Source organism: Haemaphysalis longicornis, unplaced genomic scaffold, assembly GCF_048455015.1.
Source record: "Haemaphysalis longicornis isolate Haplotype H1 unplaced genomic scaffold, Haemaphysalis longicornis Haplotype H1 scaffold_1, whole genome shotgun sequence".
Taxonomy (NCBI): Eukaryota; Metazoa; Arthropoda; class Arachnida; order Ixodida; family Ixodidae; genus Haemaphysalis; species Haemaphysalis longicornis.
In genome coordinates this window covers 478184986-478209932 of record NW_027526203.1, presented here as the reverse complement: position 1 = coordinate 478209932, position 24947 = coordinate 478184986, and the positions used below count along the sequence as shown (strand labels likewise).

General features: G+C 47.1%; 1 long non-coding RNA gene across 1 annotated transcript in view; it reads right to left on the bottom strand.

The window, feature by feature from the left end:
- Positions 1-24947, bottom strand: part of LOC144156308 (uncharacterized) — a 149944-nt gene that overhangs the window by 121738 nt on the left and 3259 nt on the right. The window contains exon 2 of the long non-coding RNA XR_013319739.1: positions 6625-6647. This is a non-coding gene — a long non-coding RNA (uncharacterized LOC144156308). The remainder of the gene's footprint in view (positions 1-6624; positions 6648-24947) is intronic.

Below are 24947 nucleotides of genomic sequence, written 5' to 3'. Positions count from 1 at the left end.
CTTGTAAGCTATGGTAGTTACTTTGGTCAGCTTTGCACACTGTTCTTCATCTTTGACTTCCAACAGCAGGACGCCACTTCCTAGCTTGCTAACTTCATAGCCACTTGCTATCTCATTCATTAGAACTTTGGCTGCTAGAAATGGTGACAGGCATCTCACTGAGGTTTCTTCGTTTTCGCAGTGCAGGACATAGAATTTCGCGAACGTTTCTGGCTTAAGAAGTTTAAAATTTTCTGTGCCTGCGCTACTTCGTTGCGCCCCCGTTTCGGGGTCGATCACGTGAAAAAGATGTTTTGGTTGCCATAAAATGTGACATGTTCAGCGGTCGTGCTGGCCGCCCACCATCCAGCCCAACATCCAGCCCAGCAACAAATGCCCGTTAGCCATACACGGCTGCTATAACCCTGCGTAATTGATCAAGGTTGACTTCCTTTAGAAAAGAGACGACAGGACATGGGTAGAAAAGGAGATAGGAAAGAAAAAGAATTGAGAGGAGGACAGGAAAACGTGACTCGCTGGTTCCCCCCCTGAGCGGGTCAGACCGGGGGCACGGTCTGCGGGAAGCGGGTACAAAACGGCGTGTTGCCGCTGCCAGGGGGCCGTGAAGGTCCAAAACAACCCTGGCTTCAGCCACCAGGATTCCCTTTTCCCCGGACAGGGCTAAGCCGCGCACAGCAGGCATGTGGGTGGGTCCAACCCACATGTGCTAAGGTCCGCGGTGTTGCGAGGCGCCGAATGCCTAGCGGTGTAGGCACCCCTGCGGAGCTGGGGACCATGGTGGCGCTACTCCCCGTAACGCCTTGACTATCAAGGCGCCGCCTGCGGGGAGCCCAAATGAGTTCGGAGCCCGAGGGGGTTCCGAGTTTATTTTGTGTTCGAAGTCCATTTTGAGTTCTGAGCCCAGCCCGTGTTAGCTCTCAGTCTTGCGCTCACTGTGAATTTGACTGCGTGCGCGTAGATGGACTGCTCACCAATGAGAAGGCGGTGATTAAAAAATTGTGAGTTTGAGTGAGCCGGTTCAACTTTGCTGAGTTATGTTGGTGACATATTTACATTTAAAACAGCAAAAAAAGTGCCGAAACTCCTGAATATCAAGAATTTGTTCATTGAGTGAATATAAAAAAAAAACACAAGGGTGGACCTTGGCCAAGATTATGTAACGTAGATTGACGGCCAGATAGGTACTAATCAGTGTGTCGAACCCAAAAAATACCGGTTCGGTTACGGTTCTGGTTCAGGCGAAATCATCTCGTTCCGGTTCAGTTCCGGTTCGACAAAATCACGTACCAAACCGGTTCGCGAACCGGTTCGATGAGTTGCATTATCACTGAAACTAGCAAAAAAAAATTGAGTAGTTTAAAACGATAGTCAAATCAAAATACAAACAAAAATTCAAACTGCTGCTGTTCCCCAAGGTCAGTGGCGCAATTTCAAAGCAAACTATAAACAATTACGAGATATTAGAAAAAAAGATGAAGTGGCGACGATTTACCACCTACTTTCTCGCCCAGACTTTATGTTGTCCTAGCGACTATTCAAAAAACCACCGCCAAGAGATATGGCGGTGGGATATATTTTCTGCCCTTTCCTTTTTTGTTGAAATCGCAATCGTCACAATGGAATCGCCCATCACGATAACCTTCAAGCCTTAAATTTAGGCCTGCGTACTGGCGCGTTCAAATACCAGCACTTAATACCAATAGCGCACATTTTTTTATATCTGTAACAAAACGAAAAAATCCTACAACAGGCACGTAAATACTACCAATGAATTAGATTATTTGGTCACCCTGAATAATTTGTTAGCTATCACCTTACCGAATGTGTTAGCCACACTTTTGTTAAAAGTAAGCTTTAGTTAAAGCTCAGTCACTGCATTATTGCTCTGATCACTGCAATTTCCTTTTGCGATAGCTATACCGGATGCGTGCATTACAATCAGTATGTCATCGTAACGCCTGACCCCCGGCCATCGTTCCGTGTGCTACAGTCCGGAATCTTATACCAGATTATGCTGTTACAAAATGAAATGGAAATTTGACGCGCGGAGCATGAGATGGGACTTTTTTGGGTAGACACTCTTAAAGGGACCCTGCAACACTCTTCGTGCAGTGCAAGAAAACCTGCGCCAGGTTTAGATTAGACTTCCAGGAACACCCGAGCCACATATTACACGTGCACGTGAAGCGGTAAGCGCGCAAATCGCCATGAAAGACGCGGAAAAACCAACCGCTCTCTCTTCAATTCTCCTCATTATGCACCCATGGCATGGCCTCTGCGACGTCAATCGGGCCATGGCTGTCCTGGCTGTCCTATTGGCTGTCGCCGGTCAACTTCGCGGCTAAATTCTGACATTTCCTGTGACGATCAGCCGTCGTCGGCGCTGTGTATGAACCTCTTCTATGTCTGAACCTGCCCGCATGCTTTTGGTGTTTCTTTTGTTTTGAGTGCGCACGGAGTTTGAATGACGAACTAAACATTCAGCTTTCAACGAGCCCACTCGACAACAAACGTTTATTGCCCCAAAAACGCCCTACCAGCCTGAACGCTTGCTTGCGAGCAGGCCACCATGCCTGCTTTTTTGGGGCACCAGACCAGAAATAGACCCGGCTACGTTGCGGGAAAAAGGACGAAACTCCCCGGCCTGTGACACATCGAAGGCCGCCGAACAGAACGCCCCGCGCCGCCCCCGTCTCCGGGAGAGAGCGCGCAGCCTTCGTCGCGTTGTCCGCGGTTGAGTTGAGAGGGAACATTTATGCGCGATTTTTCATAGCACGTAGTTTCGGTAATAGTGAACAGATTTTCATAATTCTTGCACGAGGAGATTGCTGTGACAATAGACTTTACCCCAAAATACATTCCCAGTAGTCGATGGTAAGTGTTGCAGGATCCCTTTAAATTCGTCCACAGCAGCAGTACTCTCCTCCGGAACGAGTAGCAGTAGGAGTAATGTAGCGAGTTGGGCAGTCAGTACAAGTGCACCTTCGACAAAAAGAAGATCTGAAAGAGACAAAACTGCCTCAGCAGCAAACAGCTTAGCCACTATGCAGCCCCTGCGGTCACACTTGTCAAGTATTAACAATTTGCAGGTGTCGGACCTTTTAAACAAATTACGAAATGCAAAAAGTCTGCACACATCGGGTGTGGGCTTTCGCTGTTGCGCAGTGGAGCACTCCTGCAGCCTGATTGCTCCAATAAAGTCGCAGCTAGGGAAGGGCAAAGTCGTTTTATATCCCCTGAAAGCTGCCGAGAATGACATTTCATTTGATCAGCTTGAACTACGCTCGTGCTTCCAGCAGCAACATGCCATTGCTACATTGGGGCTCATTTATTTCATCTGTTGTTACATAGAGCGTGATAGTGTTCAATTGTCTGGAACTAGAGCACACCATGTAACTGGCCGCGTAAGATGAGCTACGCTCTGTCTGGCTTCGTCACCTGCGTGACTAACGCAGCGGTACGGTAGAAAGGCCGCCAGCGGCGAAGTTTGTGCCGTCCTCATTCTCTTATCTAGTGAGCAGTGTTGCGGAGTTACCACTTCGTAATTGGAATGACTCCGGATTAATTCCACCTTTTCGAGATGTCGGAATAGAATGGGAATAGAATGAGGACAACGCTTGGAGGATTGGATTGGGAATGGAATTAAGCGCATTTCGCCCGGCATGGAATGGATTGGTGATTTGAGACGATGGCGTTACCATTGCTGGCACCTCCCGGCTACTTTAGTCTAAGGTAGCATTTTCGTAGATTCTCATACTCTAAATTCTAATTCTGAACAGTGTTCTTAAGGGTTTTTCTTGGCCCCAATACACCATTTTTTTTTCATCCTTATATGTACTTTGTATTTTGTTTGTACTCTGCACTTTGCACTTTGAATTGCACAAAATGTGTCTCATTGCTCACAGTGGCTCCCACGCATGCAGTTTAGTGGGGGCGAAAAGAAACAGGAGTTCTGGAAGACGTGTTGAAGCTTGAACAGAAAAAAACTTTGGATGTTAGTGGTTTCTGTAGCACACGCAGTTCTTTTATATTTCTTCTTTCATTCTCTGGCTGCCTTCGGCATTTTTCTACAACACTCAGAGCCTCGATCCCTCATCTGAAGCACATACTGCATGAAACTTACTCGTTGAGTCAGATTCACTGAATTGGCGTTTTCACCTCTTTTCTGCCTGCCCATCTTGTGCAACACCCCGTTTATATTATTCCGATTCGGTAACTAATAAAAACAGTGAATGCACGGGACCTAAACTAATTTGCCTGTGAAGAAATATTGTGATACATTGTGAGCGAATTTAGCTCCACCTGTGGTTTCAAAACAATTTACTTTAGCTTTGCGGGTTTCGGTAGCGATCGCTGATGTAACGAGGAGCTCTTAGTCGCTGAGGCGAAGTCCGTGCATGCCGCGGACCACCGGCTGCCCACGACGAAATTCCTCAATCATATGAACACAGGTCATTGTCCCTTCGGCGTGAATCATCGCGTCTGGCCGGTGGCGCCGTTAGGTCGGATCTTCCTACTTTGGCAGGCTTTTTGAGGCGTAGCTTTTTCTGTACAACTGTCCGTGGCGCCATCAGCAGACGCCCGCCTCAGCCGCAGTGCCCACCCCATATATAAGTCGTCCGCGCATGAAACATGTAGCAACTAGTCTGCTTGGCGTTCTCCTCACACCCTCCAACCAGACGCGCAATGCAGAACTTTGCGACTTATTAGCTGACGTGGTAGGCATCGCTCAGAATACGGCCCTGTCCACAGTCTGCCTGTATGTTTTCGCGGGGCTTCGGAGCTCCAGAAATGACATGGATGCATAATGTTCAAATATTAATGACGCCGATCCTCTTCGCTTGCCTGCCGCCTCCTATAGACCATAGGATAGAGTAAAATTGAAGCCAAGGCAGCAAAGAGAAAACTGGGTGCGTACGAAGCCAGCTTCTGACGTGTTACTGAGCTTTCTACCTCCACGCTCTACTACGGTTATGGGCAGTTGGGATTCGCGATTACACTAGATATTATATACGAGAATGCAGAAGACACAATTGCCAAAGGGTGTTTGTTTCTAGTAGTTTAGGCTGCTGCAGCGCTTATTGGCGAGTGCCTTGACAGCTCTCAGGAGTGCGACGCCATGCTTTGCTTCTGTCATATGTGTGGACCTCTCCTCTAGTTGGGTCAAACTTGTTCGTCGTTTGGTTACTGTGTTTCTGTGCACGTGGTCTTTACGCCTGATTACTGAAGCCTTAGTCGTCAGCATGAAAGCTGGAGCCTTCGCCACTATTCATGTAGGAATACGTCATTTTAAAGTGTTGATAAGGTCCTGATGCATATATAGGTTGCTCGTTCGTGGAAACAAACTGCCTGACCATGCTTCTTTATTTTGCCAGGGCTCCCGTCGCGATATGGTTCTGTCATTTTAACATTATGGCGCGTAAGTGACCTTTAGAAGAGCTGACCTGAGTGCTTTAGGGGAAATAAATATGCCAGCCCCATGCTTAATATCAGCAATCAAAAACCCGATTATGCATTTGTTCTATTCGTTGCGTTATGCGAAAACAAAAACCGCGCGCTCAAGTGGGGTCCGAAAACGTCCACGAAATGCTCCGGGCATACTTTTAGACACGCAGAAAAATGAATGGTCATCAATAATGTCCTGTATTGAACGGAATGGGTTGAGGTAATGCCAGGGCAATAAACAAGAAAAATGAGGGTCAGCGTGGAGGCGATGCGACTTTCCTACGGCGAATTCAAAACTGTTCATGGTGTTCTGTGGCGCTGCCCTGCCGTCTATCACGTTGTTACAGAATATTACTGCCTAATGCTCTACATTCACTCAAAATAATTCAAGTAAGTATTTCATGTGTGTGTAGATGTCAGCGAGGTACGCGCGACAGGCCTGTGAGTTAGATATATGCCCTACTGATGGTGCTGGTTTGACGTAGGCGGAGCACATAGAAAGATGTGACGCGAAAGACCGTGCAACGAAACGGAAAAGTCAGACATCAACGTAATAGCTGCTTCATCTCGCGTCACATAAGAACAAACCAATAGAACATGCTAACGTGCAAATACAATAATTAGCAGCGGAGCTCCGACTACTTATCATTTAAAAAGGGGCAGTGGGATACTGCTCGTTTTTGCATTAGAAGAGCGGTTGTTCTGCACGAGATATGTCACCAAGCTGCTACCATCTCCCAACTTCGGTGACAAGTGACGCAGTTTGCATACTTTTGTAGTTTTCAACGAGTGTAATAACATCACATTCACGTTGAGTTCCTCGGTAACTCGATAGAGCACCACGAGGCAGTTTTTGAGTCGAGGAATTGAAGGAGTGGAATGGGAATGGGCTGAGTTTTGTCACTCCAAGGCATTGAAAGGAATGGAATTGCTACAAGTTCTAATTCCTCGGAATTGAGTTGGAATGGAACGGGCATGCCCACTGTCTGAGCCAGAGCGCGTTGCCTCGCGGCACTGGCCACACTGGGCAAGCAGGCTGTGGCTGCCGTCGCCGGTTGCCCGAAAAGACGACGGGGGAGCCTCTGCCCGTCCCGGGAGCGCAGCAAGCCTCAACGGCAACCGGAGTTGATAGCGACTCGCACGTGACCGTGCGGGCAGCGCTGGCCGAGTTGCACTCACCTCCTCCTTCAGGAGTGCCGAACCTGCAAAACAAGCAAGCGTTGCGCTTAAAAAGCACGCAAAGGAAACTTACTCCGGCGTAACTCTCTAATTTATCACTTTGGGCTTTTTTACGCCTATACAGGCTAGAACCATGTGCCTTGTTTGCCTGCAACGCACTTTCCCACTCGGGCACCGCTTCGGGTCGGACATTTTGACGTGGCAACATTTGGAACTATGTTCGTATGTCTATGAAGTATTTCCCGTCATACGTGGTGCATATTTACGGCGAATTCATTGCCGCTGGAAGGCCTCTTTTCGCAGCTACGGCCTATCGTGCGAAACCCCGCTCCTGCTGCGGAGACAGGCGCTCCATAGGAATCGTTCACGATGAGATTGCGCACAGCTCTGGCAGGAGTCGGCTCCACAGGGACCACACTGCTCGCTGCTGCTGTCGCTCTAAATTGATCCCGTGCAGTGACTGCTGGCGAACGGGTACGGCCGAGCATGCAGTACGCTTTACGAACGCGGTTGTTGGGAAAACCTTAACACGCGGTGTGAAATTTTACGAAGCATTATACGGCTAACCCCCTCCTCCACACCCCCCCGCCAAGTTTTCGTTCCGGTGAAGCCGCATTACTGGGCACCGCTTCTGTGCGCCTCCTCGCCCACTGCTGATGCCTCTTTTACAAGTTTTATACCTTTATACCCCTCACCATCACCGATGCTTCGTTCACAAGTTGCGTCAGCAGATGGTGACGGCGCTAGCGCCGTTATTATCCGTAAAATCAACCATGAATTACACAGCAACCGAATTAAAAAAAATAAACAGGCACTCTATAATAAATTTATCACAAAACCGTGACATGGAAGAGATTTAACTACATTGAATCAATCCCGCAACCAGTTAAACAAATGAACGAGATCATGCCAAGACACCCTATAAAGAGAAATACTTCGCTTCCTGCAATGATAGCGAGCAGCTATGGAACAAAGTAAATTCCTTACTAAATCCCTTGCCGCATTGGCTCAGTGGCTAAGGCGTTCTGCTGCTGAGCCCAAGAACGTGGGTTCGATTCCCGGCGGCGGCGGCCGCTTTTCTGATGGAAGCGAAAAGCGAAAACGCCAGTGTATTTGAGATTTCGATGCACGTTAAGATCCCCTGGTTGTCAAAATTAATCCGGAGCCCTCCACTACGGCGTGCCTCATCGTCTGCGTAGCGTCGGCGCGTTAAACCTCTTGGTCAATCCTTACTAAATCAAACGCCCTAGAGCCAACCAATAATATTTTCCAACAAAAATAGTCTTCGAATTTCCGCACAATTATTACCTGGCACAGAGGACCTGGCACAATGCCTTGTCCTCTGCTATTTAGGACAAACAATGTGACAAACAGCACAAAACGATAACTCTGCATTACAAAGAATTCATGAATGGCGTGTTCAAAATGGCCTGCATATAAACATAGGCAAAACTAATGCAGTATTATTCGATCGGTTGAAATGACAAATGATACAATTGGTTGAAATGATATTTCAGTCAAAGCAGCACGACAACCGACCTTTGAGAATCTCAAAGGCCTTTGAAACGCGGATGCTCGCACTCTATGGTGCAGTTTCTGCGTGCCGTATTTCCAGAAATATTTATTTACGAGTAAAAGTTTTGTAGCGCAAGCTACACTGGCCGAGGTTGAGCAGTTTCGCGTGGACCCTGAAGGGCCGTGCTGCGGAAGCGCTAGGGGCATTGGATTGTATTGAAGATCATTCGACTGGATTTAGATTGGACTGGATTAAATTAAATTGGATTGGCTTGAAAATCCAATTCAATTGGGGTACGGGTGTGTAGAGAATTGGGTCTGCACATTCGCCGGTCTGCGCATTCCAGAGGAGTGACGTCATAGCCACGGCAGACGCACTGGCGCCGGCACGTGTCCAGCTGTGCGCCTCCGTTGCCCAGTAGCCAAGTCTGACGCTTGCGGAGCCGCTTGATAACTGTTTCACGTGGCTCCTGGAGAGCCGTGCTGCGCATGCGCGAGGAGCAGTGAGCGAACTGGACTGAATTTGATTGGATTGGATTGGATTGGAAATTGTTTTAGTAGCAGTAAGCATGATAATCAGCTAATCCTCGGCAACCAGGAAACTTAACACACGACTGATAAGTTCGATGAAATAACCCAACGGCTTCATAAACATGATAAGAAAATACAGTGCCTAAAGAAGAGAGCTGACAGAATTGATGCAGAGCAAGTGTTCGAAAACCGGAAGCAGTTGCGAGAGGCCGTGAATGACTTGGAATGGCATAGTCCATGCCTCAGCCTGGAATTTCACTGTATTCCCGTAACGCCCAACGAAAACCTTCTGCAGGAAGTTAACGCTCTGGCACCTGTTCTCGACGTTCCCCCCTTGGATCCAAACAGTGTCAGTGCTATCCATCGGCTACCCGCAAGGCCAGAAAAGATTCCAGGAATCATTGTTCGATATAACAGGCAAGCCGACAGAGGCGCTTGGCTCGTGAACCGCAAAAACCTGCGGGAAGCAAAGCAAACTGAGTTCATCCTAGAAAACATGACTAAACGGAATCGAGAACTGCTTCGAACAACCAAAGAATGGGCTTTGAAAAATGGTTTTCGTTTTGCGTGGCATGCAAACAATCGAATCCTGCTAAAGAAAAACACTGGTGGTGAGACTATCGTTGTAAAATGAAATAACCAAGTGCACCAGCTCACGCAATAAGTTGGCTGAACTGATAGTATGCGACGGCTATTTCACCCAAACAATTTTCTCAGATCATGCATACTTCTAAACCTGGTTTGTCTTTCATAGCCTTAAACTGCCGTTCAGCGAAATCAAAAGTAGATGAGTTGGAACTGTCTTTTGACTGTTTGAAATGGCGTTTTGCCGTACTGTTTCCTACAGAAACTTGGTACACTGATGAATCAAAAATGTACATACCAGACGGTTATTCATTTTTTTTTTTTGTGACACCATCTACTAGACGAGGTAGGGGCGTGTCCATGCTTATACAGGAATGTTACGCGTGTTATCCGCGAAGTGATTTCACTTGTGTAAATGATGACTTTGAATCAGTGACGGTTGTTTATGATCAGCACATGTTTTTAGGATTGTAGCGACCGCCAAAAGGATGCTTCCGAACCTTCTGCGCTTTTCTAGAACGACTACTGTCTTTTGCAACCGATAGGAAACTAAAACTTGTTGTAGGTGGCGATTTCAATGTAAACATGTGTGAATGTGATCCTAAGCAAGTACTGTTATCAGAACTTATCAGTTCGTATGGTTTTGATATTATTACCACAACTGCAACCCACATTACCGAGACTTCGGAGTCATTATTAGACTTTTTTATTACTAACCACCAACCTAATATAGTTACTGCTGATACTATAGTGACAGATATAAGCGATCACTCACCAATTTGTGTGTTAGTAGCTACAGCAACCGGCCGAATAAAAGAAAAAGTAGAATCACCTACTTATCAAGTTATTTCGGAAAGTAACCTAGCGCATTTCAAAGAAACTTTGCAATCTATTTCTTGGGATTGCGTCTACAACTCTGGCTGCCCGAATGAGGCATATGACACATTCCTGCGTATCGTGGCAGCTACTTACCAAGCACGTTTTCCTCTTAAAAAGACTAGGCGTGCACACCAAATTAGAAAGCCGTGGATAACAAAGGATATTCTGGAAAAAATCAAACTTAAACGTCGTCCATATCATAAATTCATAAGAACTAGAGACGCAAATGTGTTTGCCGATTTCAAACGTCTTCTAAATCAGCTGGTTGGCATACTCCGAAAGGCTAAATCTACGTACTACTCTGACGTATTCGCCCATAACACAAACAGGCCTGATCTTACCTGGAAGAAAATAGACTCAGTACTGGAACGCACGCGAGGACCTAACCGAATTGATTCTATCTATGTCAATGGTGACAATGTATCTGACGAACGTCTAGCAAATATTTTCAACGATTTTCTGGTTAACCATGCAGTTCAGTACGTCTAACGAACAACAAATCTTCTCAACATCCCAAGTATCTACATCTGAACCTCCCACGGTGTTCTTATTCCCGACCGACTATCAAGAGGTAATATCTACGCTTTTAAAAACTTTTTTGGCAGCAAGTACAAGGAAATGATCTGAATAACCAGCTCGTTTCAGTCTGTATATCTGGAGCGCACAGCTAGTACCCATAGTGTGGACACAAGACTTTGTAGGAGGCGAGTTCAGGCTGTTGACCGCAACACCATTTCTTACCACTTTGGAGTGACAAGACTAATTACTCAGGAGGGCTTGTTTGACCCTGGGGCATACATCCAGCAGACGTGCTTATTTTGGAAAGCCAGTGACAAGCCCAGAAACTGAATGACTCCCTCTTAGGGAACCTCACTTGTAAACTCCAGACTATTTTCCTCTAACACCGTCAAAACAACGTTCACATGTTGCTGAAAAGTACATGTCCGTACTAGCAATAGATAGCCATCAACGTACCTAAAAGCCTTCAAAACTAGGCATTCCAGTTGCTTCTTCAGGAAAGTGTCGAAAAAAAAATATTGCTAAGCACAGGAGCCATACCCGATCCAATACAAAAACCTGTCCTTTGAGTGCAAACCTTCTCCCCCAAAGAAACTAGGGTGGAATTCAAATAAAAGTTCAACAATTCCAGAACTCTCCCAAGAGACATGCCACCACTGTTAACAAACTGCTCTTCGTCATTGCGACCCGTAATACACGGTTTGACACAGGTGCCAATGGGAATAGAGTAAAACAGGTCTACCCCGTCAATACTAAATGCCGAGCATTCGGTAGGTTTTTCTGCAGACAATTATTCTACCACTTGCTCAGAGCCAGTCACAAGATAAGAATCTTTGACCGACAAAATTGCAATTGCTTTTAAAGGAACGCAGAAACAATGCCCTGCCAAGTACCCAACTCCGTGATTATCGCCGGGGTACTTGGAACGGCGTACTTGACAGGGCATTGTTTCTACGCGCCTTCAAAAGAAATTGCGATTATTGTCGGTCGAAGACCCTTGTGTTCGTTCTTTTCGCCAATGGTGTACCTTTAGTAAGGATTGTTGTTGGGCTAGTTGGTATCGGTACATGGTTGGAGAAGCGCTTATTTTTGTAACCCAACGGACAAACGTCGAGCGAAGAAAACCAGACAGAACGAATGAGGCGCTACTAACAACTGAAGTTTATTCAACAAAGAAGACGGAAATATATAGATGATCCACCACTTATGCCAACACTGTGCGCACGCGTCAAATTTCTTTGTTTATTTGTACCGGAGATACTCCTTTTCTTTCTCTAGCAAGGTAATGGAAGGGGAGCTCACGCACTCTCCTTCTATTCCCGATGTCATGCAAAATGCCTCCCAAATTTCTCGGGTTATTTTATCCTTTGATTTGAACAATACCTCGGTATCATTGAATGCCGGAGCGCATTTGACTGCCGAAGCAGTGCAATGCGAGATTACCCGAAATGCTCTTCTGCTCACATAGCGCGCGGTTCCTCGGCTCCTGCATTGGCTCCTGCATTGCCCCCGTCCTGTTTGACATTGATTTGGCTCGGGGAGACCGAGAGCTGGAAAAAAGCCTTGATAGATTTGGCATAGTGAAATGTTTTAGATACGTTGATGATTTCTTGGTGTGTATGGTTCCCGGAAGCGTCAATGAAAGCATCGTACAGGACATCTTGGGAAAGTTTAAAGCGGCACATGAAGGGCTATACTTTACCTTTGAGTTGCCGGCAAATAACGTCCTTCAGTACTTAGATTTGAAGTTAAATATTGAACTAAGACACACGTGTTGGTGCTATCATACCAGGGGTGAGAAGCAGCTTTTGCCTTTTGATTCGACACACAGCAAGCTGGTAAAGCGTGGTATAGCCAAAGCTTGTCTAACGCAGGCAATAAAGAAGTCTTGTTTCCATGCTATTGCGGAAAGCCTAGATAATCAAGCTGCGAGGCTCAGAAATAGCGGCTAGCCACAATCTTTGATAGGTTTTGTGGCCGAAACGATCCTTTCGGTAGATATTAAAGGAAGGCAGGTCAAGCGGAAAAAACAGGACAAACGTCCTGTGGTGATCCAGTACATTCATGGATTGTCTCATCGGTTAAAAAATGTTGCCGCGAGACACGAGGTACCCGCCGCGGTGGCTCAGTGGCTAAGGCGTTGCGCTGCTGAGCACGAGGTCGCGGGTTTGATTCCCGGCCGCGGCGGCCGCTTTTCTGATGGAGGCGAAAAGCAAAAACGCCCGTGTGTACGAGATTTCGGCGCACGATAAAGATCCCCAGGTGGTCAAAATTAATCCGGAGCCCTCCACTACGGCGCGCCTCATCGCCTGCGTTGCGTCGGCGCGTTAAACCCCACATTCAATCAAATCAATCAATTCAATCGAGACACGAGGTTCCGGTGGTTTTTTCCGCTCCGCAGAAACTTTTGAAGTTGTGTGAAGTGGTCGATAAAAAGATAGGTAGCCAGAGCAGAGGAATTAATGGTGAGCGCAGCTGTGGTGTAGCGCACATGCGCAAGTTTGTTGACTGTTGCATAGGTGTTGTCTACAAAATCCCGCTTTCGTGCACGAGGGCATATACAGGGCAAACAGGGCGTTGCCTTAGTGAGCGGCTCAAAGAGCACCGCGCGCTATGTGAGCAGAAGAGCATTTCGGGTAATCTCGCATTGCACTGCTTCGGCAGTCAAATGCGCTCCGGCATTCAATGATACCGAGGTATTGTTCAAATCAAATGATAAAATAACCAGAGAAATTTGGGAGGCATTTTGCATGACATCGGGAATAGAAGGAGAGTGCGTGAGCTCCCCTTCCATTACCTTGCTAGAGAAAGAAAAGGAGTATCTCCGGTACAAATAAACAAAGAAATTTGACGCGTGCGCACAGTGTTGGCATAAGTGGTGGATCGTCTACATATTTCCGTCTTCTTTGTTGAATAAACTTCAGTTGTTAGTAGCGCCTCATTCGTTCTGTCTGGTTTTCTTCGCTCGACGTTTGTCCGTTGGGTTACAAAAATAAGCGCTTCTCCAACCTTTACTATTGGGCCATTCATGTCATTTTGCAAGATGCAAGGCCAGGTCTAGGACTGGTTTCGTTATTTCTTGTTGGTATTTCGAACGCTCTTTTGTGGACCTTCTTTTGTTCAGCGTTCGGGTTTTGGGCGAGATGTAGGTCGTTCCACGCCAAGCATTCTAGACAGTACGCTCTAACATATCCGATTACACGGTAAAAATTATGGGCGATGACTTTGTTTCACTATTTCTACACAGGATGGTCACTTCAAGACCAACGCAGGAGATCATGCCCCTGCTCCCATTCCCATTCGTGGCTAACAAACGTTTGTACTACTATACGGAGCGCGGTAACGAAATTCAGTTGGTAGAAGAAAAACCGCGTTTCCTTGCTAAAACGCATTCAGAGCGGCCAGTGTGTCTCAACATATCCTTTGCAGGTAAGCACTGCGGCGTTCTTGGGCCTTATTTAGACATTCTTTGCAGCTCTCAACTTTTCCAGGAGCAATGCAGCTGCATAGTTTTTTTATATTGTTGATGGTAAGTGCGGGAAAAAAAATAAGGGAAAAACTCAGGAAAATTATCAAAACGGGAGTTGAGGTAGCCATCGCGGAGGCCGAGCGACAACAGCATAAACAACCACAGAGGCGACAGCACCGGCTCGGAGGCGCGGAAACCGGCACCGGAAAACGCGCTCGCGACTCGCTTCGACGCAAGGCGTCGGTGCCACCACCGCTCACCTCAACTCCTCCATCATACAAACACGACAGGTACAGTTAAGCTGAGCCCGCCTCTCAACTAAACCCGCCCCCGTCGAGTCCATGTACTGGTGTCTACCGTGACAAAACTCGTCACGGCGGTATGCAAAGATGAGAGTGTTGCGTAACACTCTCATCTCAAAGATGAGAGTGTTACACGGTTAAAGACCAAATACGCCTCATTTTTACGTAGCTGCCAGCGATGCGTCGTGCTTTGACCTTGTAAACAAAACGTCAGTATGGTCGAGCGAGTGCTTGTTCCGTCAATTTGACGGTGTTCTAAGGGAAGACCGAGCGCTGAAGCCAACCGACATAAATATAACATGAGCATTTCTTTTTACTCCCAGAACGCACAAGGCCTACGTACAAAAGCGCAGTGCTTCGTTGATAATGCTGTCCTTTTAGATCATTGCGTGTACTCCATTATCGAAACGTGGTTGTCAGACCAAATTTCTTCCGCACAGGGTGTGACGAGTACGCTGTCTTCCGCCATGACAGGGATTATTACGAACACACCGGTCAACGGTACGGTGGGGGAGCTTTTATCGCTCTGCGAAAGTCCATGGTTGCGTTTCGCCGCTCTGACCTAGAATTAGGGAATGAATGCGTTTGGACCTAAGCGAAGGCTAAACGTGGAAAAAACTTACTCATTGGCGTGTATTATCTTCATCCCACTCTAGACATCCCTGCATTCGCGTCTCGTTTTCAGCACCTCTCAGAAACTATAGACCCTGGCAATTACAACACTCTCTTATTCGGCGATTTCCGCGTACCCGGCCAGTGCTGGAATCCAGGGGAAAATGTTGGCAATTCTTCCAAAGCAGCTCGCTCGTCTAACTTTTTCTCATTCACCGGATAGGCATATGCTGTCCTGCCTCCTTATGGCGAAGGAAACGTTCTAGACATCGTTTTCTCCAACTCGACTTCTTTCGATCTTAATCAGGCCTGAGAAGCCCTTGTCCCGGTCACCTATGGCATGAACCTTTCACAGTCACAGTGTTATTACCGGTTGCTTATGAACGGCGCATGGAGAGCCCGTCCTTTGGTTTTCCCCGTGGCGATTGTAACGCGCTATACACAACGCTCAACGAGACGAACTGGGAGCCAGTCTACACTTCACCTAATGCAGACGCAGTGGTGCAGCAGCTCACAAAAACTGCGCAAAAAGCAATGAATGAGCGCATACTGAAAAGGTCTAAATTTCCCTTCTGGTTTAGCAAATCACTGTTGATTGTTGGGTTTAACACGCCGGCGCTACACAGGCGATGAGGCGCGCCGTGGTGGAGGGCTCCGGATTAATTTTGACTACCTGGGGATCTTTAACGTGCGCCGAAATATCGAACACACGGACGTTTTTGCTTTTCGCTAAATCAGAAAAGCGGCCTCCGCGGCCGGAAATCGAACCCGCGTGCTGGGCTCAGGTAGCAAAGAACTCCGCAGCGCGTTGTGCCGAAAGCGTCGAATCCACAAGCAAATGAAAGCTACAACGCTCCGCCCGCCTGCATGAGCTTCAAAGAACAGCGTTCACTTGCGAAAGCACTCCTCGCTCGTGACAAAAAAAAAAAAAAATTCCTCCGGCTTTACGGAATCTTTGCTTACCCGTTGCCCGGGTGACTTCTGGCGGAACGCAAAAACGCGCACAAGAAAGGCCCCCGAGCGGATTACTCTGCCGGATCGCGACAACATCGCCTCTCACCCACCCAGAATATGCGAAATATTAACAACACACTTCTCGCCTGCCTAGTTCCCGTCACGCGACAGCGGCTGCCCACTTGGATTCGCATCTCTAGATGATGTCATACAGACGCACAAAACCACTGTTGAGGATGTCACGGCTGCTATTCGCAGTCCGCCTTAAAAGAAGTCTTCCGGCCACGATAGCATCCCAGGCTTTGCTGTCAAAGGTTGCTCCGATGCTCTCTCACCGTTGCTCTGCCTCCTTCCCTTAAAGAGTGGCAGTTTCTAACAGAGAGTGCTTCTGGTTTATTCGAACTGACGCTGCGGTCCCTGCAAAGTCATGCTTATTTAAATAGCTTTCGTTACCTCGAACAAAATTTGGGGCCCCTTCGAATTCCAATTAAAATGAGGTTCGACTGTGTATTTATAAGGCCTGTGGCGTTCAGGGATGCTCAACTAACAGCGATCGCGAAATGACGGACCTGTTGCTTCCTGCAGCATGCAGCTATTGGCCCCGAGGACATACCGTGGCGCCGCCTACGAATGACGTCACTTGTTGGACGCCGGGTCGGGTTGTCGTCTGCTACAACCCATTTCCTGTGCGTAAGCGGCCGCGTGTTTTTTGTGTGTGTGTGTCTGTGGCCACCGTACCCCCTCCGCCCCCCCCCTCCCCCCGCTCCTTGTGGATTTGATGCAAATTACCCAAATAAGTTGTCTGCAACCCCAATAATCGGGGCGAGCAATCAGCGACTCGCTTTTTCCCGGCGACACCGCCGCGCCCCACAGCTCGTACGCAGCCAGCTAACGCCAAGGAAGATGCAACTGATGCCGAGAAAAGTACACTGTAAATTCATTATGAAATACTTGCGACGTGACATGTACGAGACTGTGTGTGCCAGGAAACACCTTGTAACAGCAATGGAAGCGCGTCGCTCACTTGTGATCTCACCGCGCCTACTGCTCGCCTTGCCTGGTAAATGAATGAGTACGTGAGAACGGTGATCGGATTGCTTCGCCGCGCATGCTTAAAAGTACTGCTATAATGCGCACTTTGGCTTACAGGGGCCCTGAAAGGCGTTTTGAGCACACTAAATGAACTAGCGCAATCGTTAGATTGGGTCGTCAACGTCATCTGTGCCAAGTATTACTCTTTTACGCGCAGCGGAAAGCTCACACTTTTGTTGCAAAGTTTGTCGCTTTTTTCTCACCCTTTCCTTCGTGTTTTTGGGCGCCGCCATCTTCACATGTCTACATCATCGATTCCCAGATGTTCGTCATGAGCTAGACATCCTGCTATTGGGCGGCTTTTTCACGCACTTCCGGCAAAGAGATGAGTCCGTCGGCTCGCCGGCTGATCTGCCGGCGGAGTGCCGGAGTGCTTGGACATTTTACGACAAACGAAACAAGTGTAAACAAACGTTTAACCGTTTGTATTAAACGCAGCACGGCCATAACACGACATGGATATTCTGTTACCTGAGTACGTTCCATAAATAAAGCGTTGAAGCACCGTGGCACTTCTTTCGTGCAATCGCAGAGAACGCCCTGAGCCGAATGCCCGGGTTTGACGCATACATTTTATTCTACTTCAAAACAATCCAGAGATGGGTTTCGAACGAACACAACGTCACAACATCCGTTGCAAGTCTGAACCGCGATTGAAAGACGATGGGTTGCCTCCTCCTGCCCGTCGTAAATTCGGCACTCACATCGCGCGCGGTTTGCGGGGACGAACAGCAAGTCACTTAACTCCGGCGCACAAGCCGAGATGGCTTTTAGCCACGCACACTGCACATACCCCATGCGAAGTTGAGTCGTACGTCGCTCGAGAAAGATAATCCAGACCATGGGAAGCACTATCCACCCGCAGAAGCACAACGTCGCATTGCATCGCGAAACAAAGGCGTCCACAACACACACACACCATCGCCTCCTGTAATGTCAAACGCATCTCGCACTTCCCAATGGGAGTGGGTGGTACGCCTGCAGTGCCCACATGTCGCGAGGTGGGGCCCCAAGCTGAACCGGGAACACGCAACCGTAACTGAGTTCTACAGTGGTTTGTGCCTTGTTGCCAAGGCAACCGATTTTTGAGATTCTCAATGAAGTGGCGCTCGCCCCAGCGTTAGAAAGCTCAGAGCCGCGGTGGAGCATGTTTCGCCAACGTTTCCGCTCTACACCATGCGTCGCCCCAAGCTGAACTGGTCACATGATTGAAGGGTTTTGTGCACGGGTTCTGTATCGGTTTAAAATGTCTTTTTCACATGCCGCCGGCAGGAATTACGACCGCCGCAAAATAAGACCCGGCACCAGCGGGGCCACATCTGGTACGGCACTTTTTGGATAAACAGTGTCGGTGCATCAAAGGGAACGAGCGCACGATCTTCCCCGTACGGCTGCGAGTTCGCCGCCGATAAAAAGTCACGTGCCGCCGATAGCAACGAACACCGAACCGAACACCGAACCGAACGAACCAACGAACACCGCGAAAGGGCAAGGCGAGGCCGCCGCACGCATGCGGCCAGATTTTTCTTTCGCTTTTCCAGCCTTGAGCGAAGTGCGGGATTCATGGTGCCAACAAAGCTTGCTCGTAGCAGACGGCAGTCGGAGGAGCGTAATAGCGGAAGTACGTCACCGCTGAAAAGCGCAGCATGATGGGAGGGAGTGCTGGCGCGCCGTCAACAGCGAAGAATGAGTAGAAAGGAGGAGGAAACGCGGCGCGACGATAATGCACGGTTTTTGATTTACGATTTCTCAGCTAATACTCATCGCTTTAACAAAATTATTGCGGGAGGAGATTGCTAATACATTGCTTTATTTGGTTACATGTACATCCATCCATCGGCGGAAGGTATTTCAGGACCCCTTTAAGCAGTGCCTATTACCCCTACAATGTTTTTCATAGTTAGTCCCGGATTTAATTAACGATCACTGCCGTAGCCTGTACTCTGCACGGCTTATATGTTTACTTTTCGCGACAACTTGTCCGCATTGTATAAATGGTATACGAACGCGAGTTTTCAACGCCTGTGAGTGGGTTTGGACATGGCTATATTTAGTTTTCATTAGGACTTCGGCGTAGGAATGTATAATTGTAACGTGGGCTCTTTTATAGTTACATTGAGCCTGCCTTAATTCCTCTAGCATCAATGAACCTAACGATTGCTCACAGAAGGCGAGGCTGTGTACGAGGCGAAACACGTCGTTAATGAATTAGGGTAATTGGGAGATTTAAAATAGGAGAACCGAGCGTTGGGGGCCCCCCAAAGTGATGGGGGAACCCAAACGCAACACGCGCGCGCGCGACGAAAGGGTCTTCTCGAACCGCTCGCCGCCGGCTTCGGATGCACGTAATCGAATGTTGGGACCTTTAGGCTTAACGTCGCGGCAGATATTTCCTCGCCGCTATCGTTACAGTTGCGAATGAGAGTCCCTAATACAACTTTTCACTTCACTGTCACCCTCTTTCTTGTATGTGTAACTTTATATCCGCGTCCGTTTACGCGATCGATGATCAAGAACCTGCCACGGCCTCGGCCGATGTTTGCGCGCAGGCACATATCCTTCGGCCGCTCGCCGCACCGCGCGTGAACGGGCCGGCGGTGCCGGGACCGACCTTCGGGGACGGTCGGCGTAGATCGCCGCAGATATTTGAGCATCGCTTTGAAAACCACAGCTGATGACACTACCTAGCACAATTTTTCACCACTCTAACATCCACATTCACCGCTGTCGAATTACTTTTCCACAACTAGCGTGATTTTAAAAAGCGGCGACAAGTTGTTGCTGCCGCGACCTGAGCTGCTCCGTCGGCCGTGCGGGCAGGCACGGCGGTGTGTGCGCGGAGCGTTTCTGCGAGCAGTAAACGCTTCATGATTTCTTGCTTTACACATTTGTTGCAAACAAGGGAAATGTAGAAACTTAGCTTGGCAATCATCGTAGTCTACATTGTTGATCGGGGAAACGAGCCGTAGTTTACGCTTCGGTCGCACACGTACGCCACCACGCTCAAATTGTTTGCGGAGAATGTACGACAGTTGATACGGAGTGGGAGCGGCAGCGCTGGAGCGACCATGTCGTCTAAATATGCCTGGGTTGTTTTACAGATATTGCCGCTGATTACGAGTTACGTCACAGCAAGCAACGGAAGAACTGCCTTTTTGCTGGATACGCCGCCTGACATTGAAGTGAAGAGTGCCACCCCGTGGTGTCGCCCAACCGGAGGGACGTCAGCGATGGCCTGGGACCATATAAAGCCTGTCCTGCAACCGACAACCTTCAGTGGGAGCGGCAGCGCTGGAGCGACCATGTCGCCTAAATATGCCTGGGTTGTTTTACAGGTTCGTTACTATGCTTATGTATCACGTTTTCGTTCAAACGATCCTTGCATTATTGTGCTGCCGCTCCCAATGAAGTGTCGTGAAATTTTGAGTATGTTATGGTTGTGCTTTGAAATTTTACTTTCCGGGGATGTGGAAACTAACCCTGGTCCTACGGTTGAGGAAATGCTTAAAGAAGTATTAGCCAACCAAACGAAAGCCGAGGCTAGGCTTATCAGTCTTGAAGTTAAAGTCGATGGCCTCAAAGATGTGTGCAATAAGGTGCTAGAACTTGAAAGTACAGTTAGAGATCTTGAGCGGACGATCAGAAACCAACAAGAAAGGATAACTGACTTAGAAGACAGATCGAGGCGGAATAACGTCATAGTTTACGGTGTCAAGGAAAGCGCTAAAGAAACACGTGCCGATATTGAACGCAAAGTATTAAAAGACATTTTTTTGGACCGCCTTGAAGTTGACGTATCGTCAGTAGAGCGAATTCACAGGCTTGGAAAAAAGATGACCGGGATCGGCCAGTCATCATGAAACTTTTTAACTTCAATGAGAAGGTAGCCCTTTTCCAAAACTGCCATAAACTAAAAGGCTCAAAAATAAGCATTTCTGATGATTACTCGCCGGAAACACTCAAAAAGCGAACACACCTTTGGAAAACGGCTGAGGCAGATAAAAGTCGAGGAGCCAAAATTAAGCTCGTGCACGATAAACTTTTTGTGAATGATGAAGCGTTCTTGTGGGATGAGCAATCTGGCACGCGGGTAAAGATGCGCGGTAGCAAAGAGAGCCCTTCGCTTAACCGGGATTGACAAGGAAAGCAGCATGAAATACGCCTTGTGAATTTGAATGCCCAAAGTATCGTGAATAAGACGGAGGTGCTCGAAGGATTGGCCTTAACGCATGACCCAGACGTAATCGCTATTACAGAAACATGGTTGATGGTTGATATCGCGAGTGATGAAGTTTTTCCTTCTTCCTATAGCGTCTTGCGAAATGACCGATTAACTAGAGGCGGAGGCGTGGCGCTATTGGTAAAGAAACCACTAAAATATGAGCCATTACCATCGTTTGAAGGGCACGAAAACGTTTGGTGTCGATTGTTCCTTGGAAATACGGTATTGTTGGTGGGTGTTATCTATAGGCCTCCTGGCAGCTCGGTGGAATTTTTTCAAAGCCTTGATAATTACCTAACAACTTTAAGCAAGAAAGTTAGAATAATAATCACTGGTGACTTCAATTTGCCGGGTGTGGATTGGGATGCAAGAATCCCAAGTTCCACTGATAGGCCTCATGCAGATAGTATGTTAGAAACAATGGCTAAGCTCGGTCTTATTCAGGTGGTGACGTTTCCAACGCGAATACATGCGGCAAGTTCGACAATACTGGATTTATTGTTTCTATCCGAGGGAACGTTTGATTATGAAATTGATGTGGAAGAAGGAATATCCGACCACAAAGCAGTAATTGCGTCTCTTAAAGTCAGCAATAAACTCTTAATAAAGAAATCGGCTAGCAAAGTATTTGATTTCTTACGAGCCGACGACACATCAATTCTCGACCGCATGGAAATCGGTGTCGATGAAATGCCACATCATGCAGACGTAAATGTGCTCTGGCGCCACTTTCTGGGAGTGGTAAATGACTGCTTGTTCAAATATGTTCCCCAAAGAAGAAAAAGAACTGATAGGCCAAACCCATGGATAACACGAGATATTATTCATCTAAAACGACGACTGCGCCGCGCACGTAAGAAAATTCAAAGAGATGTGGCAGCTATCAGTAACCTCCGTGCGCAAGTGCGTAGCGAGTTGAAAAAAGCGAAAAGCTTTTTCTTTTCTAGTACATTGACTCAATATATGCAAGAATCGCCGCAGAAGTTTTGGAGGTACATGTCAAGGAGTAGAGACACAATCGAAGCCGTTCTTGTAGATGGTATGCCATGTTCTGAGCCATCCCTTATGGCGGAAGCATTTAACAAATACTTCTGCTCTGTATTCACTCCAAAGGATGACAGCACTGTTGTAAATCACTCAGACATGAATCTTTCCGGCAATGATATTGTTATCACGAAAGAAGGCATAATTGCTGCCTTGCTAAATCTAGATGACAAGAAGTCACCGGGCCCGGACAAGATTCCAAACGCTTTTCTGAAACGTTATTCTGAGTGGGTAGCGTGCTTTCTCGAAAAGATTTTTTCGTTATCGCTTCATAGTGGTATTATACCTACTGACTGGCTGATGGCAAGAGTAAAACCAGTTTTCAAATCTGGAAGCAAGCTTGCTATTGGAAATTATCGCCCGATTTCTATTACGTGCACAATATGTAAGGTCCTGGAACATATAATCGCTAAGGAGTTAATACAGTACATAGAAAATAGGAATCTTTTTTACAGTAAGCAACATGGCTTTCGCAGAAGTCTATCAACTGTGACGCAATTGTTTGAAACTGTCCACAGCTTCGCTGAAGCTGTCAACTCGAAAGTGCAAATTGACGTAATTTCAATTGATATGTCAAAGGCATTTGATAAGGTCTGCCACAGGAAACTCATAAGCAAACTTTATGACCTTGGGGTCAACAAACAAATTATTAATTGGATTCAAGCATACTTGTCAAATAGGCTGCAATTTGTTGAAATTCATGGTCAACACTCCCAAAGCTTACCGGTGTTTTCTGGTGTACCGCAAGGGTCTGTGTTGGGGCCAATATTATTCTTGATTTATATTATTGATATAGCCGAGCGTGTAGATACCAGTGTTGAAGTTCGTTTATTTGCGGACGATTGTATATTGTACTGCCCAGTGAAATCAATAGATGATCAAGAATTACTTAATAAATCCTTGGAAGTAATTCATAATTGGTGCTCCAAATGGAATATGGAAATTAATTTTGAAAAGACCAAGTGTATGACATTGTCGAACAAGAAGATGCCACTTAGGTTTAATTACTCTGTAGGCAATAAGCAAATAGCTCGCACTACAAAGCTCAAATACCTTGGTGTCACTATTTCGAGTAACCTCAATTGGAAGGATCATGTAAATAACATATGTGGATCTGCTCAGCGAAAACTTGGATTTTTGAAACGAAAATTGGTGCATGCAACACCTGCAGTTAAGCTTAAGGCGTACACAGCCGTCGTACGTCCTTCTTTGGAATACGCTAGCGTTATATGGGACCCTCACCAGCAATATCAGATTAACCAACTTGAACGAATACAGAGACTTGCAGTGCGGTTTATATTTTCAGAGTATCGCAAAACACAGTCCGTAACCACCTTGCTCGCTATGGCAAATTTATCAACACTGTCAACACGCAGAAAAATCGCACGACTGAAGTTTTTATACCAGCTCTCTACTAATAAATTCAATTTAGATCAGTCGCGCTATTTGTCCCGCCCTGGCAGAGTCTCTCCCCGTGTGAATCACCCGTATGTTTTTATGCCTTACAATGCAAGAATTGATGTTTTTAAATATTCTCCCCTTGTTAGGACAATAGAAGATTGGAATGCGCTTGATGCACAGATTTTTGATGACGCAATGACCGTACAATCATTTGAACGAAAGTTGGAAATGTATCTCTCGTGATGTGTTTAGTTTGTTTCATTGCTTGATGTGTTGACAAAATGTGTATATCCTCCCACCCTGTACCAGCCCGAAAAGGGCTAACAGTATTCGAAATAAATAAAATAAATAAATAAAAATCCCCATGACGTCAAACTGCGCTTTACGCACTGAGAATTAACTTCAAACGACGGAAATTAACACGAAAATACTTTTAGAACGCGCGTCCTAAGCTAAGTGTCACGCGCTGCAAGCCAACTGTGCAGAAAGGTAGGAACGGTGATCCTACAAGTGACGTCAAAACGATCGCAGCGCCAGCCTCTCCAGTGGTGGGCCTCGCGGCCAATAACCGCTGCGTCAGCTTATCGCTATAACGGGCTGTCGCGAGGGGAGCACATCGCTGGCGTAAATGACACAGCCAACTCTTATTTCGCTACCCTGGCACCTCTTAAGCGGCAGCGCGCCTATGGCTAATTAAAGACGATAGTCTTTCTTGGGCTACTTAAACGCAAAAATTTTGATCTGTGTCTGTATGTCGGTTACTCGCTTCAGGTACCCAACCAAAGTGAAACAGAAGCTGCGCAATAGTCCTATATACCCACAACCAAATCTAAACGCGTTTAGATTTGGACGTGTCCTCAGGACGTGTCCTAAGTCCGGTGTCAATGCTCGTACTTGTCAACACTGTTGAACGAGAACAAGACATTACGCAAATATACGAATGAAAATCAATACATACGTGATATTTGCAGTGTTCCTTTCTTTAAAAATTCATGGATGCTTGGTTTTCGCCATAGAAAATAAAATACATCTGCCGAAAACCATCACCTGCTGTTGTCAGCGCTTCTATAGCTCCTGGCAGAATTTAGGAATCAAACGGCAAACGCAACGAAAGGTTCTATTAGGTAGATTCCACGTTCCGCTTGGCACGCTCGTTGAGTAGGGCAACGTGATTCTATAAACGTTGTGGTAGGGTGCC